General features: G+C 38.3%; 1 long non-coding RNA gene across 1 annotated transcript in view; it reads right to left on the bottom strand.

Moving 5' to 3' along the window:
- Positions 1–13,522: 13,522 nt before the first annotated feature.
- The window catches only part of LOC106723958, a 20,788-nt gene continuing 18,563 nt past the window's right edge, over positions 13,523–15,747 (bottom strand). The window contains exons 2-3 of the long non-coding RNA XR_001359711.1: positions 15,508–15,568; positions 13,523–13,700 (exon numbers count right to left, since the gene is read on the bottom strand). This is a non-coding gene — a long non-coding RNA (uncharacterized LOC106723958). The remainder of the gene's footprint in view (positions 13,701–15,507; positions 15,569–15,747) is intronic.

Here is a 15,747-nt window from a genome sequence, read left to right as displayed (position 1 = left end):
AGTTAAATATGATTGCCAAAATTTTTAAAACACTTAACCCATGATTTGGAATTATAAAGTTGATGAAACCTCCCAGGAAGTAGAACAAATGGATAAAAAGAAAATTGAGCAGAGTAAAACTGTGTGTGGTGGGCAAAGTCCAAGATGGTTCTCAAGATTCCCACCCCGGTATACAGGCCCTGTACTGCAGTTCCAGAAATCACCATTTTGTTACAACCTTGGAGAGATGCTGCAGAAACGTAGTGTGAATAGAACTTGTGAAATGCCAATATTACCGCTTTAGTTTGAGTATAACTTGTGACTATGATGCCAATTTATCCACTCCTTACCAACACTTGTTATTCTCTGTCTTTCTGATTGTAGGCATTTTAGTAGGTATAAAGTATTATCTCAGTGTGGTTTTGTTTTTTATTTTCCTCATTCTAAATGATATGCATTTTTCAGCTTATAAGCCATTTATATATTTTCTTTGAAGAAATGTCTATTCAGATGTTTTGTGCATTTCCTAAGTTGGGTTATTTTTTATTATGATTATTGAGTTGTAGGAGTTTTTTATGTATTCTAGATACAGGTCCCTTATCATATATATGATTTGCCAAAAATTTTCTCCCATTCTGTGGGTTGTCTTTTTACTTTCTTGACAGAGTCCTTGGAAGTACACGTTTTCAATTTTGATGATGTCAATGTAGCTAATTTTATTTTGTTGCACCAATGAACATTTTAAGCATCACTCCAACTCATACTTGACATGCAAAATATATTCCTTAAGCCTTTCCTAGATTCTACTACTCCATGCTCCCCTCACACAAACTCTGCCCAACTTGAATTGATCATTCCCTCCTGGGGCCAACTCTACCACTTCCCCTATATCTTGTATAGATTTCTAAGCATCCAATTACACTAACTGATTAATATATTTCTCTTTTGCTAAGTAGGTGGTGAGCAACATGATGGTAGGGTCTTATTATTTACTCACCTTTGCATTTTAAAATGCAAAACAAACAAAAATTCCTGGCCCCTAGTGGGCATTCAGGTAATGTCTGGTAATTAAATAAAGAATAAGTGAATAAATGTATACTAATTGTACATTCAAAGATGGTTTGATGCATTTTGAGGGCCCACAATGTGTTGAATAACTTCCAGAACCCTTTCATGGGACCATAGCACTCCTATATCCAAATCTTTTCTCATGTCGTCTTTTCTACACAAAATACATCTTTTTTTTCTTATAGCTTCTAGAATCTCATTTTTTATCAAGGTTTTCCAGATAATGGGATGAAAATAAGACATTTTATCTGAACATGCATTTTCCTGAGACCCACACATGATTCACATAAATACATTTGTGCTGATTTTTTTAAATAATATATGTTTAGTCATTAGGTATATTTGCAGGAAAGTAATTCTTTTGTCTGTTAATGTACATAAAACTCCTAATTGTCTATTTTTGTTGGAAGCAACTAAGGAAGTGCAGTAGGGGAAAATAAGAGGAGCATTATCCATGGCAAATCTTGCTCTCAAATTCTTAGGCATCATTAAGCAGAATAGATAATAAAACCATCTGCTACAATGCTCATTTTTTTCTTGTTTACTTTTTTCTCCTACATATCCTATAACCAAACTCTCAACCAAAACATTGATCTTCTTTAACTCAGAAAAAGTATAAAACAAACACAGCAAAATAGTTACAGCAAGTAGCTTGTTCATTAGCACAGATAATGAGAAGTTGGGTACATATATCTTTTATTGGTCTTTATCTTTGTCTACCTAACATAGAGTGTAGTTAGGTAGAAAAAGATAGAAACAGAAATTAAAAGTATAAACTCTGAGAAATCCTGGACCATTTTTCATTAACCAACTTTATGTGCAACCTCCACACATATCTTATTATATTTATCTTTTTTTAAAGTTCATATCTATAAAACATTTTGCAAAAATAAATGACTACCGATGCTAAATGACAAATAGATCTTCATGTGCCACAGAACAATTAAGTATATTACAGAAAATAAAAACAAACAAACCTGTACATTAAAACTGCAAAAATTAAAAGTTTCATTTATTCATTCAACTAATATTTATCAAGCATCTGCTTCATTTTCCAGATACCATTCTAGGCACTGAGAGCATAGCAGCAATTTTTTTTTTAAAAAAAGGCCCTGCCCTGGTGGAATTTACATTCTATTGAAGGAACACAGACTATAAACAAATGTATAATTTGTCAGGTGGTGATTGAAAAAACAATAAACAAACATAAAGCAGAATAAGAGGAATAGCGAGAAACAGAAGCAGGAGGAAAAGGATGCTACTTAGACAGGGTAGTCAGATGAAGCCTGTTTAATAAGATGACGTTTGAGCAGAGACCTGAAGGATGCTGGAGTGAGCCAGGAAAAGATCTGGGGGGAAAGCCTCCCAGGCAAACTGACTAGCAAGAGCAAAGTCCGTGGGACAAGCTTCCACACCTGCATTGAGAGGTCACTGGTTCGGTTCCATCAGGGCACATGCCACGGTTACGGGCTCGATCTCCACCAGGGGGCGTGCAGGAGGCAGCCAATGGATGTTGATGTTTGTCTCTCATCAATGTTTCTATCTCTCCCTCTCCCTTTCTCTCTCTCTCAAATCAATAAAAACATATTTTAAAAAAAGAAAGAGTGTGCCTGGCCTAGTCAAGGAATAGCAGAGGCAAGTCTATGAAGCGAATAAAGAGCAAAGTAGTAAGAAGTGAGGTTGGAAATTATGAAATACCTTAGGGCACATGGTAAGGGCATCTTGTCTCTGATTGAAATGAGAGACACTAGATGAGATTACAGTTCCTTTACTGTAAAGGAAGAGGTCCGTCTTATTTCTATCTGAGATCGAGTGAAAGGAAGGAAAGGAATACATTAGCAGCAATCGCTATACCAAGGAGGGAACAGACTGCTTTGACATTCACTTCAAGATTATAACATGTGACTCTTGCCATTTTTATCTGAAAACATTGTAAATAGCAGGCTGACATTCGTGATTTCCTCCATCTGAATGCAGTAACCTCCTATTTCCCCATCAGGTGAAATAGGAATGCTAGTCTAAATTCAGCCTAATCAGGGAGCTAATAATAGCACAATTGTAATGAGAGCTTCTGAGCTAGAGATGCCCAATTTTCACTTCTGAATTAAACCTTGTTACATGTCCTCAGGTTCAGGTTAATCCCCATCCTGTGGTGAGCAAACATTAAAGAGAGGCATCGACACTGTACCACATACAACTAAAACTCAGAAGAAACAACCACCAAGCACCAGCCAGGCAAGTGTGCCAGCACGCAGTAACTGGTCTTCTAGTTGCTGTACTTTTAGAGGTCGCTGCTGAGCAACTCATTTTCTTTCCCACACTGAGGCAAACAGAACAATTTTCCAACAGAAATTGCACAAAATTTCACCAGCTAATTTGTTTGAATCCCATAACCTTTCTCTTTCCCTCCCTCCCTCTCTTCCTCCTTTTCTTCCTTTTTTTTTTTCTTACTAGTTACATCCTGAGCCTAAATCATCTCCTTTAGAGATGAAGTCTCTCACGGTTTTAGTGAAAGACCTTTACTGTATTTAATTCTTATGGTAAATTAGGTACAAAGGAAAGAACATCTGTTTGGAGCAATATTAAGATTGTACTGTGGTGTTCAATTCTTCCTGGTGAAGTCTCTTTCTAGTGCAGCCGTGGGCAAACTACGGCCCGCAGGCCGGATCCGGCCCGTTTGAAATGAATAAAACTAAAAAAAAAAAAAAGACCGTACCCTTTTATGTAATGATGTTTACTTTGAATTTATATTAGTTCACACAAACACTCCATCCATGCTTTTGTTCCAGCCCTCCGGTCCAGTTTAAGAACCCATTGTGGCCCTCGAGTCAAAAAGTTTGCCCACCCCTGTTCTAGTGAAATACTTTGGGGTTTGCTACAAAACAGATGAAAAATATTTTGTTCTTCAAAATGGATGCCAGTCAGGGAATTATATGGGAACTAGAGGCTCGGTGCACAAATTGGTGCATGGGTGTGGTCGGGCTGGCAGGCCAAGAGGGAGGGGCCATGGGAGGTTGGTCGGCCACAGTGTGCATCATAGCGACTGGTCGTTCTGGTCGTTCCAGTCGCTTGGCATATATCCCATCTCCGCTGCCTCGGCTCCACTCCCATGTCCACTGCCTCGCTCCCTCCCATCTCCGCTGCCTCAGCTCTGCTCCCATCTCCGCTGCCTCGGCTCCACTCCCATGTCCACTGCCTCGCTCCCTCCCATCTCCGCTGCCTCAGCTCTGCTCCCATCTCCGCTGCCTCGGCTCCACTCCCATGTCCACTGCCTCGCTCCCTCCCATCTCCGCTGCCTCGGCTCCGCTCCCATGTCCGCTGCCTCGGCTCTGTTCCCATGTCTGCTGCCTCGGCTCCACTCCCGTCTCCACTGCCTCGGCTCCCTCCCTTCTCCGTCACTTCGCTCCCTTCTGCAGCACTTGGCTTCCTTCTACACTGTCTTCAGTCTTCGCTCCGTGCCTGCATATTCGAATTAACTGCCATCTTTGTTAGGTTAATTTGCATACTCATCCTGATTGGCTGGTGGGCATAGCAGAGTGACACCAATTTGCATGTTTCTCTTTTATTAGTGTAGATTCCTGCTGCCTCAAATCGCAGCCTATTCTCTTTACAGTTATCACCACTCTGTCCTTATCTTCCCAGTTCCATGGGATTTGAAGACTTTTTTATTATTCGCTATAGAGGGAAAATGTAACCTGACATGCTTTATGAACCAAAACCTATAAGTGTGGAGTCTAAAAGTTTTTGAAATTGGGGTAAGTCATGGAAAAGTAAATAATATGGTCCTGGAATTCTACAGCTGTCCTCATGATTTATGTCATTAACAGCAAGAAGTTTCATCCATCCAAATATTTATTGCTCATTTATTATGTGGCAGACATTGTTCTAGGTGCCAGAGATATAGCAGTAAACAATAAAAGGTTTAAATATCCCCATTATTGTTTCCAGTGGAGGGAAACATACATTATAAAATTAAGTAAGTGAAATAGATAGTTTGGAAAATTGTGATTAATGCTATGGAGAAAAATAAGCCAGGGAAGGAGGCTAGGAAAGACTAGGTAGGAGGAGAGGTACAATTTTAAACAGGTGGTCAGGAAAGATATCACTGAAAAGATTCATTTGGCCCTAACTGGCTTGGCTCAGTGGATAGAGTGTCAGCCTGTGGACTGAAGAGTCCCAGGTTCGATTCTGATCAAGGGCATGTACCTTGGTTGCGGGCACATCCCCAGTAGGGTGTGCAGGAGGCAGCTGATCGATGTTTCTCTCTCATCAATGTTTCTCTCTATCCCTCTCCCTTCCTCTCTGTAAAAAATTGATCCTAACTAATAAAGAGGTAATATGCTAATTGACCCTAGCAAAGATGGCGGCACCCACAGCCAATAAGGAGGGAATATGCTAATTGACTGCCATGCCCTCAAAGATGGTGGCACCCACAGCCACAAGATGGTGGTGCCCAGTCCCCTCAGCCCCGCTGGGGTGGCAGGCATTCAGTAAAGCCAGGCCCGCCCCCAGGCGGGCCCAGCTGCTCCACATGCCTGCCTCCGGACTCCCCCAGTCCTCTCAGTGCCCCAGCAGCCCAGGGCCGGCTTGAGGTGCAGGCATGCCTCAGATGTTGGCTGCCCAGCCACCCAGGGCTGGCCCGAGGCACAGGCAAGCCTCGGATGGTGGCTGCCCAGCCACCATGGGCCACCCAAGGCTCAGGTAACCAGGGCCAGCCGAGGCTTGTGCTGCCAGTAGTGGCAGCAGCAGAGGTGTGATGGGGGCATCACCTTCCCCTGATCACCGGGTCGCTTCCCACCCCTGAGGGCTCCCGGACTGTGAGAGGGGGCGGGCTGGGCTGAGGGACCCCACCTTCAGTGCATGAATTTTCATGCCCCGGGCCTCTAGTAAAATATATAATTTTTTAAAAAAGATTCATTTGAACAAATACCTGAAAGATTCAAACATATAGGATAGCATTTTTACTTCCTGTCATTTCATTCCTAAAAATATATTCTCTGTGATAGTATTAAAGGAGCATATTTTATAGCCTTTTTGGTCATTTTATACACATTTAAATATGTTAGCCAAAAGATAACCACTCTCACCATTATCATCTAACATTATTCTGGAGGAGATAGTAGCCAATGAAATTAGTTAATAGGGGAAATTAGGTATGGAAAATAGCAAAGGAGGAGGTAAGCATTACTATTGATAGATCACCTATCAATTGCTTCAACTAAAGGGAACAGAACAATTATAACTAAAAGATTTCAGCAATGTGAACTAAACTAATGTTTGAACAAAACTAATATACAAACATTAATTGTCTTAATATGTATTAATACAAAGAACAACCAGTTTAAAAACACAAATGAAGAGAAGACCCATTTACAATAACAACAAAACATGACATAATTCTTGGGAATGAAATTGACAAGAAATATGAAGAAAATTTTGAAACACTACTAAGGAATATAGAAACGACCCTGAACATATGAAAACAAATATCAAGTTCATGACTAGAAAGACTCAATACATGAAGATAGCAATTCTCCCTAATTTAAATCTATAAAGTTAGTACAATACCAATAAAAATACAATTTTTGTTGGAAAAAATAGCAAGGTGTATCTAAAGTGCATATGGAAAAAGAAAATAAGCCAAATAAATCACTGGGAAAAATATAAAATTAATAATAAGAGGGGAACAAGACTACTATAATATTTTTATTTGAAGCTTTACCAATTAAAATAATGTGTTGCTATTGTATGAGTCACAGGCCAATGAATGAAACAGAATAGGAGGCCTAGAAATAGACATAAATATATTAGGTAATGTAGTATAAAGGTGGCCTTACACATCAGTGGGAGAAAATTTTAATTATTAAGTAAATGATTTTGGAACAATTAGGTTAGCCATCTATTTTAAAAAGTTATATGGTATCCTTTATACCAAAATAAAATTTTGCTACATTAAAATTTAAATAATAACAACAACAAAAAAACATGGAGCACTAGAAGCAAGAAAGAATTATTTTACTGAGTTCAAGAAAGAATTTTTTTATAGACTTAGAGTAGGGTAGGCCTTCTTAAATATATTGCAAAATCTGGAAATCATTAAAGACTGATAAAGTCAAATTAATAACAATTAAAATTTCAGCATGGCAAAAATACTATAAGCAAAAAATTTTAATAACACATTTTCAACAAGTATAAAAATGAATATCCATACATTGCTGGTGAGAGTATAAATTGGTATTAGCTCTATTGACAGCAATTTGGCACCATTAAAATTAAATTTTAAGTGTATATATCTTCGACTCAGATATTCCTTCTAGGAATTTATCCCATATATTTCTTGATACATATGAGAAAAAGACATGTACAAAGATATCTATGCAGCATTATTTAAAATATTAAAATATGGGAACAAAATATTAAACTATGGGAACAATTGGGATACATTTACATAATTGGAATCATATGGAAATGTCCAAGAGTAAGCCAAATCCATGTGCACTAATATGAAATTATCTCTAAGATCATTATTATCTTCCCCTGGCCCAGGAGCAGAAATAGAGACACAAAAACCCAATGTGTGAGACAGGAAAAGTATAGATGTATCCTTCCACCTTTTTTGTTCCCAAAGAGTAAATATGCTTGGCCCTAAGATAGGGACAAGTAGAGATGGAGAACAGACCTAGATGGGGTCCAGGTCTGGGGGCTCTTTCAAAGTGGGAGTGGGAACTTTTTAGGTCTAGGAACACAGAGAGAATGACTCAGTGATGAGTTGTATGTGTGGACCCCACAGGTACTTTGCCTGTGGACCGTAACCATCTAAACAACCTGGACACTCTTAAGATGTCCCTTGAAGAGAATGGGACTTAATGTGGCGTACTTAGACCTCCTATGTGGAGATGGATACCTAAAGGAAAACCCTGCCCCCTGACCATATAGAACTGAAGGGAACTTGTTGGGAATTTTTTTGTCCTTAGGTAGCGATGGACACACCACAACTGTTTTATATGTCATCCCAGGAAATTTGAATTTACTCCCAGTCAATCATTACCGTTCATGATGTCTTCTGTGAAAAGCACTGTTAAAAACAGCTGTCCAGACAAAATCAACTTATGGTGATGAAAATGAGAATAGGGTTATTCTTGGGAGCAGGTAATGTCAGGGAGGGCCCATCTGAGAGCCTCTGTGGTACTGAAAATGTATTTTCATGAGTGGTGGTTAAATGCATGTATGCATATTTTTTAAGGTTTGTGTATAATTTATAGACTTTATACAAACTGTACCCCAATTTAAAAAAAAACAGCCTGGGATTTCCTTTCAACCACAACCTACTTGAGACTGGGCTACCCACATTCCTTTCTTTCTCCCCCTTAAGAGTCAAACTCACCCATTCAGCAAAATTCCAATGCCAGATAGTACAAAAGCAAAGTCACAAGGAAAACAGAAACACAAATATATTTAGCTGGTGGAGAGATCAAAGAAAAGTAAATAGCAAACTGTGGCTTCATCAAACATTTACCAAACAGCACAGGGCAGAACAAAGTAGCCAATAATCAAGATATATGTTAGGATTATAATTGTTCTAGAGCAATTTATTTTCAAACTTGCAATTGGTTTCAAAGTCTCTCATTTAAATCTAACATTCTGTTAAGAGATTATAATAAAATTCTTTCCCTTCTGAGATTTTGCATATGCACTGCCCTACAGTCCATTGGCTTAAATGTACCAGAGCAGCTGCCAAACACTCAAGCAGGACTAAAACAATAAGCTTGAATTCCTTTTCACACTAAATTTTCTTTTTCTCTGCATGTATGGGAAACTTCTCGAGTTTTGGGATGGTGTCGTGGAGATCTGCTTCCCTTGGTTCTGAGCCTCTGCATGTTTCAGTCAAAAACAGGACTCTCCCCAATACTCCATTCTCACTCCTTACTTCTCAACAGAAGTAATTCCTGGTGGAAGGGTAAGGAGCACAGAAGAGTCATAGGCCAAGAGTGGCCAAAGTCAATGACCTTGGGCAAACCCACTAAGCTTCTTCCTACCAGAAGCCATGATGTGAGGAGTAAGTGCAAAACAAACTGCTCCAGAAGGAAGGCTAATGGGAGGAAGGAGCTGCATCATATCCACCCTTCAGCAATGGTCTCCTCTGTAGGGATCCTATGAATTCTGAGCTCATAGCAATACGAGGCCAGAAAAGGATCAGATAGCAAAGAGAAGGAAGAACTCGACGGTTTTAACAGCAATTATTCCCAACATTATTAATTGTTCTTTTCTTGGAAAAAATGGCAAAGAAAATACAGAATTTATTCCAGGCCTGCTAAACTACATCTAGCTGGAATTGTTTCTATTATTAATGAATCAAAAACTTCTTATCACTTTTTAAACTTTTATTATCTCACAATTTTTGTTTTGGCCTCACACCTTTTCATCCTCCAGAATGGGATTGCCGTGTTATCGTGGAAAAGGAATGAACTTGGATCCAGATTATCTAATTTGAACATCATGATCTTGTCACTTACTGGAGATAAAGCCTAGCTTCAATGGCTGTCATAAGGAGTAAAAAAGTTTCATAGCTTATAACAATTTATACACATGTAAGTTATGATAGAGGCAACATTACCAAGTGGAAAGAACAGAGAAATCCTGATTCAAGTTTCAACAGTATCACTTTGACCAAGTCAAGTTCTCTGAACTCAATTGCCCCATCTGGATGGTTGCAAGGATTAAATATTAACTTATGTAAAGTTAATAACAGACATTCAATAAAACAGCTATTATATTGAAGATTTTTTCCTTTCCTTTAGTCATTTTTCATTCATTTATTCAAAAAATATTTATTGAGTAATAGGCAACATGCTAGGGTATGATGGTAAGACATATAAAACTACCATCATGGACTTATCATGTAGTAGGAGACACACACAAATAAACAGAATACCTATATGTATAAACAGGTAATATGCAAATTAGCCAGGCGTCACAACCGCTCAGGCGGAGCTGCCCTTGCAGACGGGCGGGAGGGGACTGCATGCCGCCCCAGCCCCAGCGGACACACACCAGGGGTGGGGGCGTACTCCAAGCAGCCACGGTGCAGCTCGGAGCACTCCCCCACCCCAGTGGACACACACCAGGAGTGGGGGCGTGTTCCCAGCGGCCACTGCGCAGCTCGGAGCACGCCCCTGGTGGGTGGCAGCAGCAGCCAGAGCGAAGCAGCCCCGTCCCAGATGCCTGGTGGTGGCTGGAGCAAAGCATCCCGGGTCCCCGTGGGTGGTAGCAGCAGCTAGCAAAGCAGCGAGGTCCTGGGTGCCAGAGGGAAGCCGGTGCCGGCAGCCAGGGGAAGGAAGGCCTATTCTTGCACAAATCTTCGTGCATTAGGCCTCTAGTTACAATATAATTTTGTATGTAGTGTAAAAAGGAAAGAATAGGGTAGTGTGGGAACCCAGATGAGAAATACTTTACCCAATTTAGGTTCGTATCACAGAGGCCTCTTAGAGATAGTGTCATTGAACTGAAAACTGAAAGATGAATAATATTAACAAGTGAAGAAGAGGGAATAAAGAAAAAATTCCAAGCAAAGACACATGCAAAGGCCCAGGAGCAAGAGAGATAATGTTTGTCAAAGAATACCTCAAAATATCCACCAATACATATTCTCTGTTCTGGGATTAGAACATAAACACCCTCATAGAGATCTTTTTGTCCTATTCTTGGCCATTGACATTATGTCTTTGAGACTTTCATCTATTCAAGACCGTTGAAGAAAACATTTTCATCTTCAGCCAAAATCCTACCATTTCCAATCATGATTATCAAGTATAAACTCCCAATAATTCACAGTGTATATTCTTAATTCAACCTAGTGATACTGTAAGCATATGGACTGGATGATGATAGATAAAAACCACTCTCTTCTCTCCATGAGCTTAACAGTCCAATTAGGAAAATAAACCACAGATTATAACATAAAACAGGATGTGGCTCCTAGTATATTGCTGGTGGGAATGTAGATTGGTGCAGCCACTATGGAAAACATTATGGAGTTTCCTCAAAATATTAAATATGGAACTTCTGTTTGTCCCTGCAATTCCACTTCTTGGAATATATTTTTTTAAATAATAATCAGAAAAAATATATGTACCCCTATGTTCATAGCAGCAGAGAAACAAAGGAAAAAATAAACAAATGGGACTACATCCAAATAAAAAGCTTCTGCACAGCAAAAGAAACCACCATTAAAATGAAAATGAAACCCACTTTATGGGAAAACATATTTGCCAATGATACATCTGATAAGGGGTTGATTTCCAAAACATATGAAGTACTCATACAACTCAACAAAAGGAAAACAATCCAATTCAAAAATGGGCAGAGGACCTGAAGAAACATTTCTCCAAAGAGGACATACAAATGGCCAAGAGACATATGAAAAAATGCTCAAAGTCACTAATCATCAGAGAAATGCAAATTGAAACCACAATGAGATATCACCTTACAACTGTCAGAATGGTTATCATCAATAAATCAACAAACAAGTGCTGGCGAGGATGTGGGGGAAAAGGAACCCTAGTATACTGCTGGTAGGAATATAAATTGGTACAGCCACTATGGAAAACATTATGGAGTTTCCTCAAAAAATTAAATATGGAACTTCTGTTTGTCCCTGCGATTCCACTTCTGGGAATATATATGTACCCCTATGTTCATAGCAGCATTATTTACAATACTAAGATTTGGAAACAGCCCAAGTGCCCATTAGTGGATGAATTGATTTTTAAAAAGGCTGCAGGACATATACACGATGGAATACTATACATCTGTAAAAAAGAGGGCTCTCTTACCCTTTGGGTAGCATGGATGGGACCTGGAGACTATTATGCTAAGTGAAATAAGCCAATCTGAGAAAGACAAATATCACATGATCTCTTTTATCTGTGGAATCTAATGAACAAAACAAATTGACAAACAAAATAAGACCTGAAGCATGGAGGCATAGAACAGACTGACATACCTCCATGTGGAGATAGGGGAACAAGGAGAGCTAAACCAAAGAACTTATATACTTACTAGTGGCCCAGTGCATGAAATTCATGCACATTAAAAGGGAATTAATTAGAGGAAACATTTTAATATTGCTATTTGCCCTTTCTCTATAATACAAGTGTCAGAGATAAAAGAAAATTAGTAAAATGTGTATGAAAATAATATATAAATTTATTAATAAGTAAACAATAACAGTGTCACATCCCTGGCTGGCACCAGACGGGGTATGCAGCCTCATGTCCCCCGGCCTCGCCGTGCACACAGCCCTGCCCACCTGCGCCTGCTGCGCACGCAGCCTCCTGCTGATCGGTCGTTATGGCATCAAGACCATTTGCATATTACCCTTTTATTAGTATAGATGTACATAGTCATGGACATGAACAATAGAATGAAGACCTGGGGTGAGAGGATAGAGTAGGGGCTGGGCAGAAGGAGGGGGGGAGGAGAAGGGGAGACATCTATAATACTGTCAACAATAAAATAAAATTTAAAAATCATTTAAAAACAGGATGTGATTAAATATTACTTGAGTGGCTGAACAATAAATGTAATAGAAATTTACACAAGGATTGACAATGATAAAAATCTTATAAATGCCACTGCAGCTTTGGAGTATTTTCCTCACATCATTTAGTGAGGCATATGGGAATACACACAAACACACACACACACACACACACACACACACACACACACACACACACTTTGACAAGTTTACCTGTTCAGTTATTCAACAAATATTTAAGTTGTCTACTGTTATATGTACATAACAGGTAAACGAAGGTCCTGCCCACACAGATCTTATATTTTTGTTGGCAGGGGAGGAGGCAATACAAGTAAACACTTCACCTATATATCTTATTTAATCTTTGAAATAACTCCATGAGTTAGGATTTATCATCCTCCTTTTACAAAGTAGACATGGGACATCAAATAACTTGTCCAAGGTCAAACAGCTAGCAATTAGCACAGCCAAAAGTTTAACCTAGGTCTATCAGGTTATAAAGCCTGGGTCCCATGTGAGCCATTCCATTCCCCGGAACCCAGCTTCTCTGATACACTATTGGTCCTGAAACAGTTGCCCAGCATTTAGCCAAGTGATTCTCACAATCTCTCCTACTGAGCTATGGTGTGGGCTATTTCTTACTCCTGTTGTGTTCTTCCATTCATCTGTATTACTTTTCATTGTGATTTTGGTTTCCACTTCAAAATGTATCTATGGGTTTCATTCTATGCAATTCCCTTCTCTGCTTTAACAGCTTCAGCAAATTCATTCATTTTCCTCATTCACAAAAAGTTACTGATTAGTAGCACTATACTCGTCTTTAAAGATAGGGCTCTTATGAGTTATGTGGGAACTGTGTTATGTTGGGAGGATTACTGTATTTGGATTTTATACACATTAATATTACCTCTACAGTTGAACAGTTAAGTGCCTGGCTCTTTTCTAAATTGTCTCATTTCGTTTCAATAACACTGCAAGTTATTAAAATGTTATCCTGTTTCACAGATGAGGAAATGAGGTTCAGAAAGGCTGAATTACGTGCTCACGGACAGGATGTAGTAAATCCAGGTCTTCTCATGTGTTTCCCACTACACCATGCTGCTTCTACCTAAAACTACAGAAATCACAGAAATGGGGATTCAAAAGAACCTCATGGGATCTTTACATGATTCCTTCCTGTGTAGGCATCTTTTCTCTAGAATCCTATCCAGTGGTCAGGTCTCTTGTTGAAAGTCTGGCTCTGTCACAGGCAAATTGTGACCTCTGTGGACCTTAGTTTTCTCATCTGTAAAAAGGAATGCTACTATTTACCTCAGGGTGATCGTGAGGATCAAATGATTAAGTATGCAAAGGTCCTGTGCAAACAATAAAGCACTTTACAAATGCTCCCTGAACTTTCTTTACAAGTAAGTTAGAACTCTAAGATATTTTTATTTCTAAATTGTAAATGGATTTTCTTTCATATACTACTTATTTCATAATCACAAATTTAAATAGAACAATATATCCACAGCTCTTCCTAGAAGACAAAATTATTTTACATTACTACTAGACGTAAGACCAAGCTTACAATGTAAATTTTTCTCAAACTCTTTTGAACACGGAGGAAAATATCAACTTTGGAACAGCTATGAGAAAGTGAATTTCATCTTAAATGTGCAGTTATGTAAAACAATTAATGGCTTACAATAGGACTGCTCTTACGTGAATTTTCTAATATAATTTCACTAAAATTTATACACATATTGAAAACACAATACAATTATAATAATAGAAAACATTTATTGAGCACTTAACATTTGTTAACTCATGTAATAAAATTCTTCAGTTACAGGAAAATAATAATTTAACAATTAAAGAAAAGTTTAACAGTTAAAGGAAAGTTAGTATAGGATGCTAATAAAATTATATAGGCAAAAGAAAAACTACATAGCATACATAACCTGATTTTTTAAATATATATTTTTATTGCTTAAATTATTACAAAGAATTACATGTTTGTCGGATATAAGTATTGCTACCCCAGCTTTTTTTTCATTTCCATTTGCCTGAAAGATATTTTTCCATCCCTTCACTTTCAGTCTGTGTGAGTCCCTTTTAATGAGGTGGGTCTCTTGTAGACAGCAAATGTATGGGTCATGTTTTTTTATCCATTCAGCCACTCGATGTCTTTTGATTGGACCATTTAGTCCATTTACGTTTAAAGTTATTATTGAAAGGTACTTGTTTGTAGCCATTTCTTTTTTTGTGTGGCTGTTTTCTTTCTGGGCTTTTTATTTCTTCTTTTTACACCAGTCCCTTTAGCATTTCTTGCATTGCTGGCTTGGTGGTGATGAACTCCCTTAGCCTTTTTTTGTCTGTGAAGCTTCTCATAACCTGATTTTTTAAAGAGCTTTCAATAAATACCCAACAACAGAAATGTTTTAGAGCCCTGTATAGAAACTATAGATAAAATAAGTTAATTTTGTTGTCTGTGGAATGTCCACATGTATGCTCATTTAAAACGGATCCATGGGTATAATATTATGTCCCTTTATCCAAATAAATGGAAAATTCGATTTCTCTATTTGCTTTCTATTTTTTTAGCTTTCAATTCATCGCAGTACATTAATTTTAAAAACTGTCATTTCCAGGATTTTTTTGTGCTTCTTTCCTTGACATTCATATTGTTTCCCTTTCTTTTCCAAGGATTTATTCTAAAAAGCCATAAAAACGTATAAGCATATATGTATTTGTATGTGTGTGAATGCACAGTATCTGTATCTTTTTCTAAAATCAATATTTCTCTTGATAATGAGTAAAAATCAAACCAGGACAGAAGGTTCATCCATTTCTCACCCCATATTAAGGCAGAAAGGTGGAAATAATACATCATATCTTTTGTGTTTCATAAGCTCATCTCATCAAATAAAAATACTTACTGTTTACTTACAGCCAATGTCCTTTAAGTTGCTTGTGATGGTGTTTTTTCATCAATGATATCTGAAAAATCAAAGAAATTCAGTTTCCCACCTTCTAAGCTTCTTATATTTTCTAAATGATGCAGGCTTAAGAGTTGCCAAATGAGATGGGCAACGGCAGCCAAATAGTGGTTCCTAGCCAATCTAAAAATAGCAGGTGGTGGGCAGATATACCATTGCTCCTTGCTCTTTTTCCTCCGC

This window comes from Myotis brandtii, unplaced genomic scaffold (genome assembly GCF_000412655.1).
Source record: "Myotis brandtii unplaced genomic scaffold, ASM41265v1 scaffold681, whole genome shotgun sequence".
NCBI classification, from domain to species: domain Eukaryota; kingdom Metazoa; phylum Chordata; class Mammalia; order Chiroptera; family Vespertilionidae; genus Myotis; species Myotis brandtii.
Note: the sequence above shows the minus strand (reverse complement) of the source record. Positions and strands in the feature narration are given on the sequence as shown.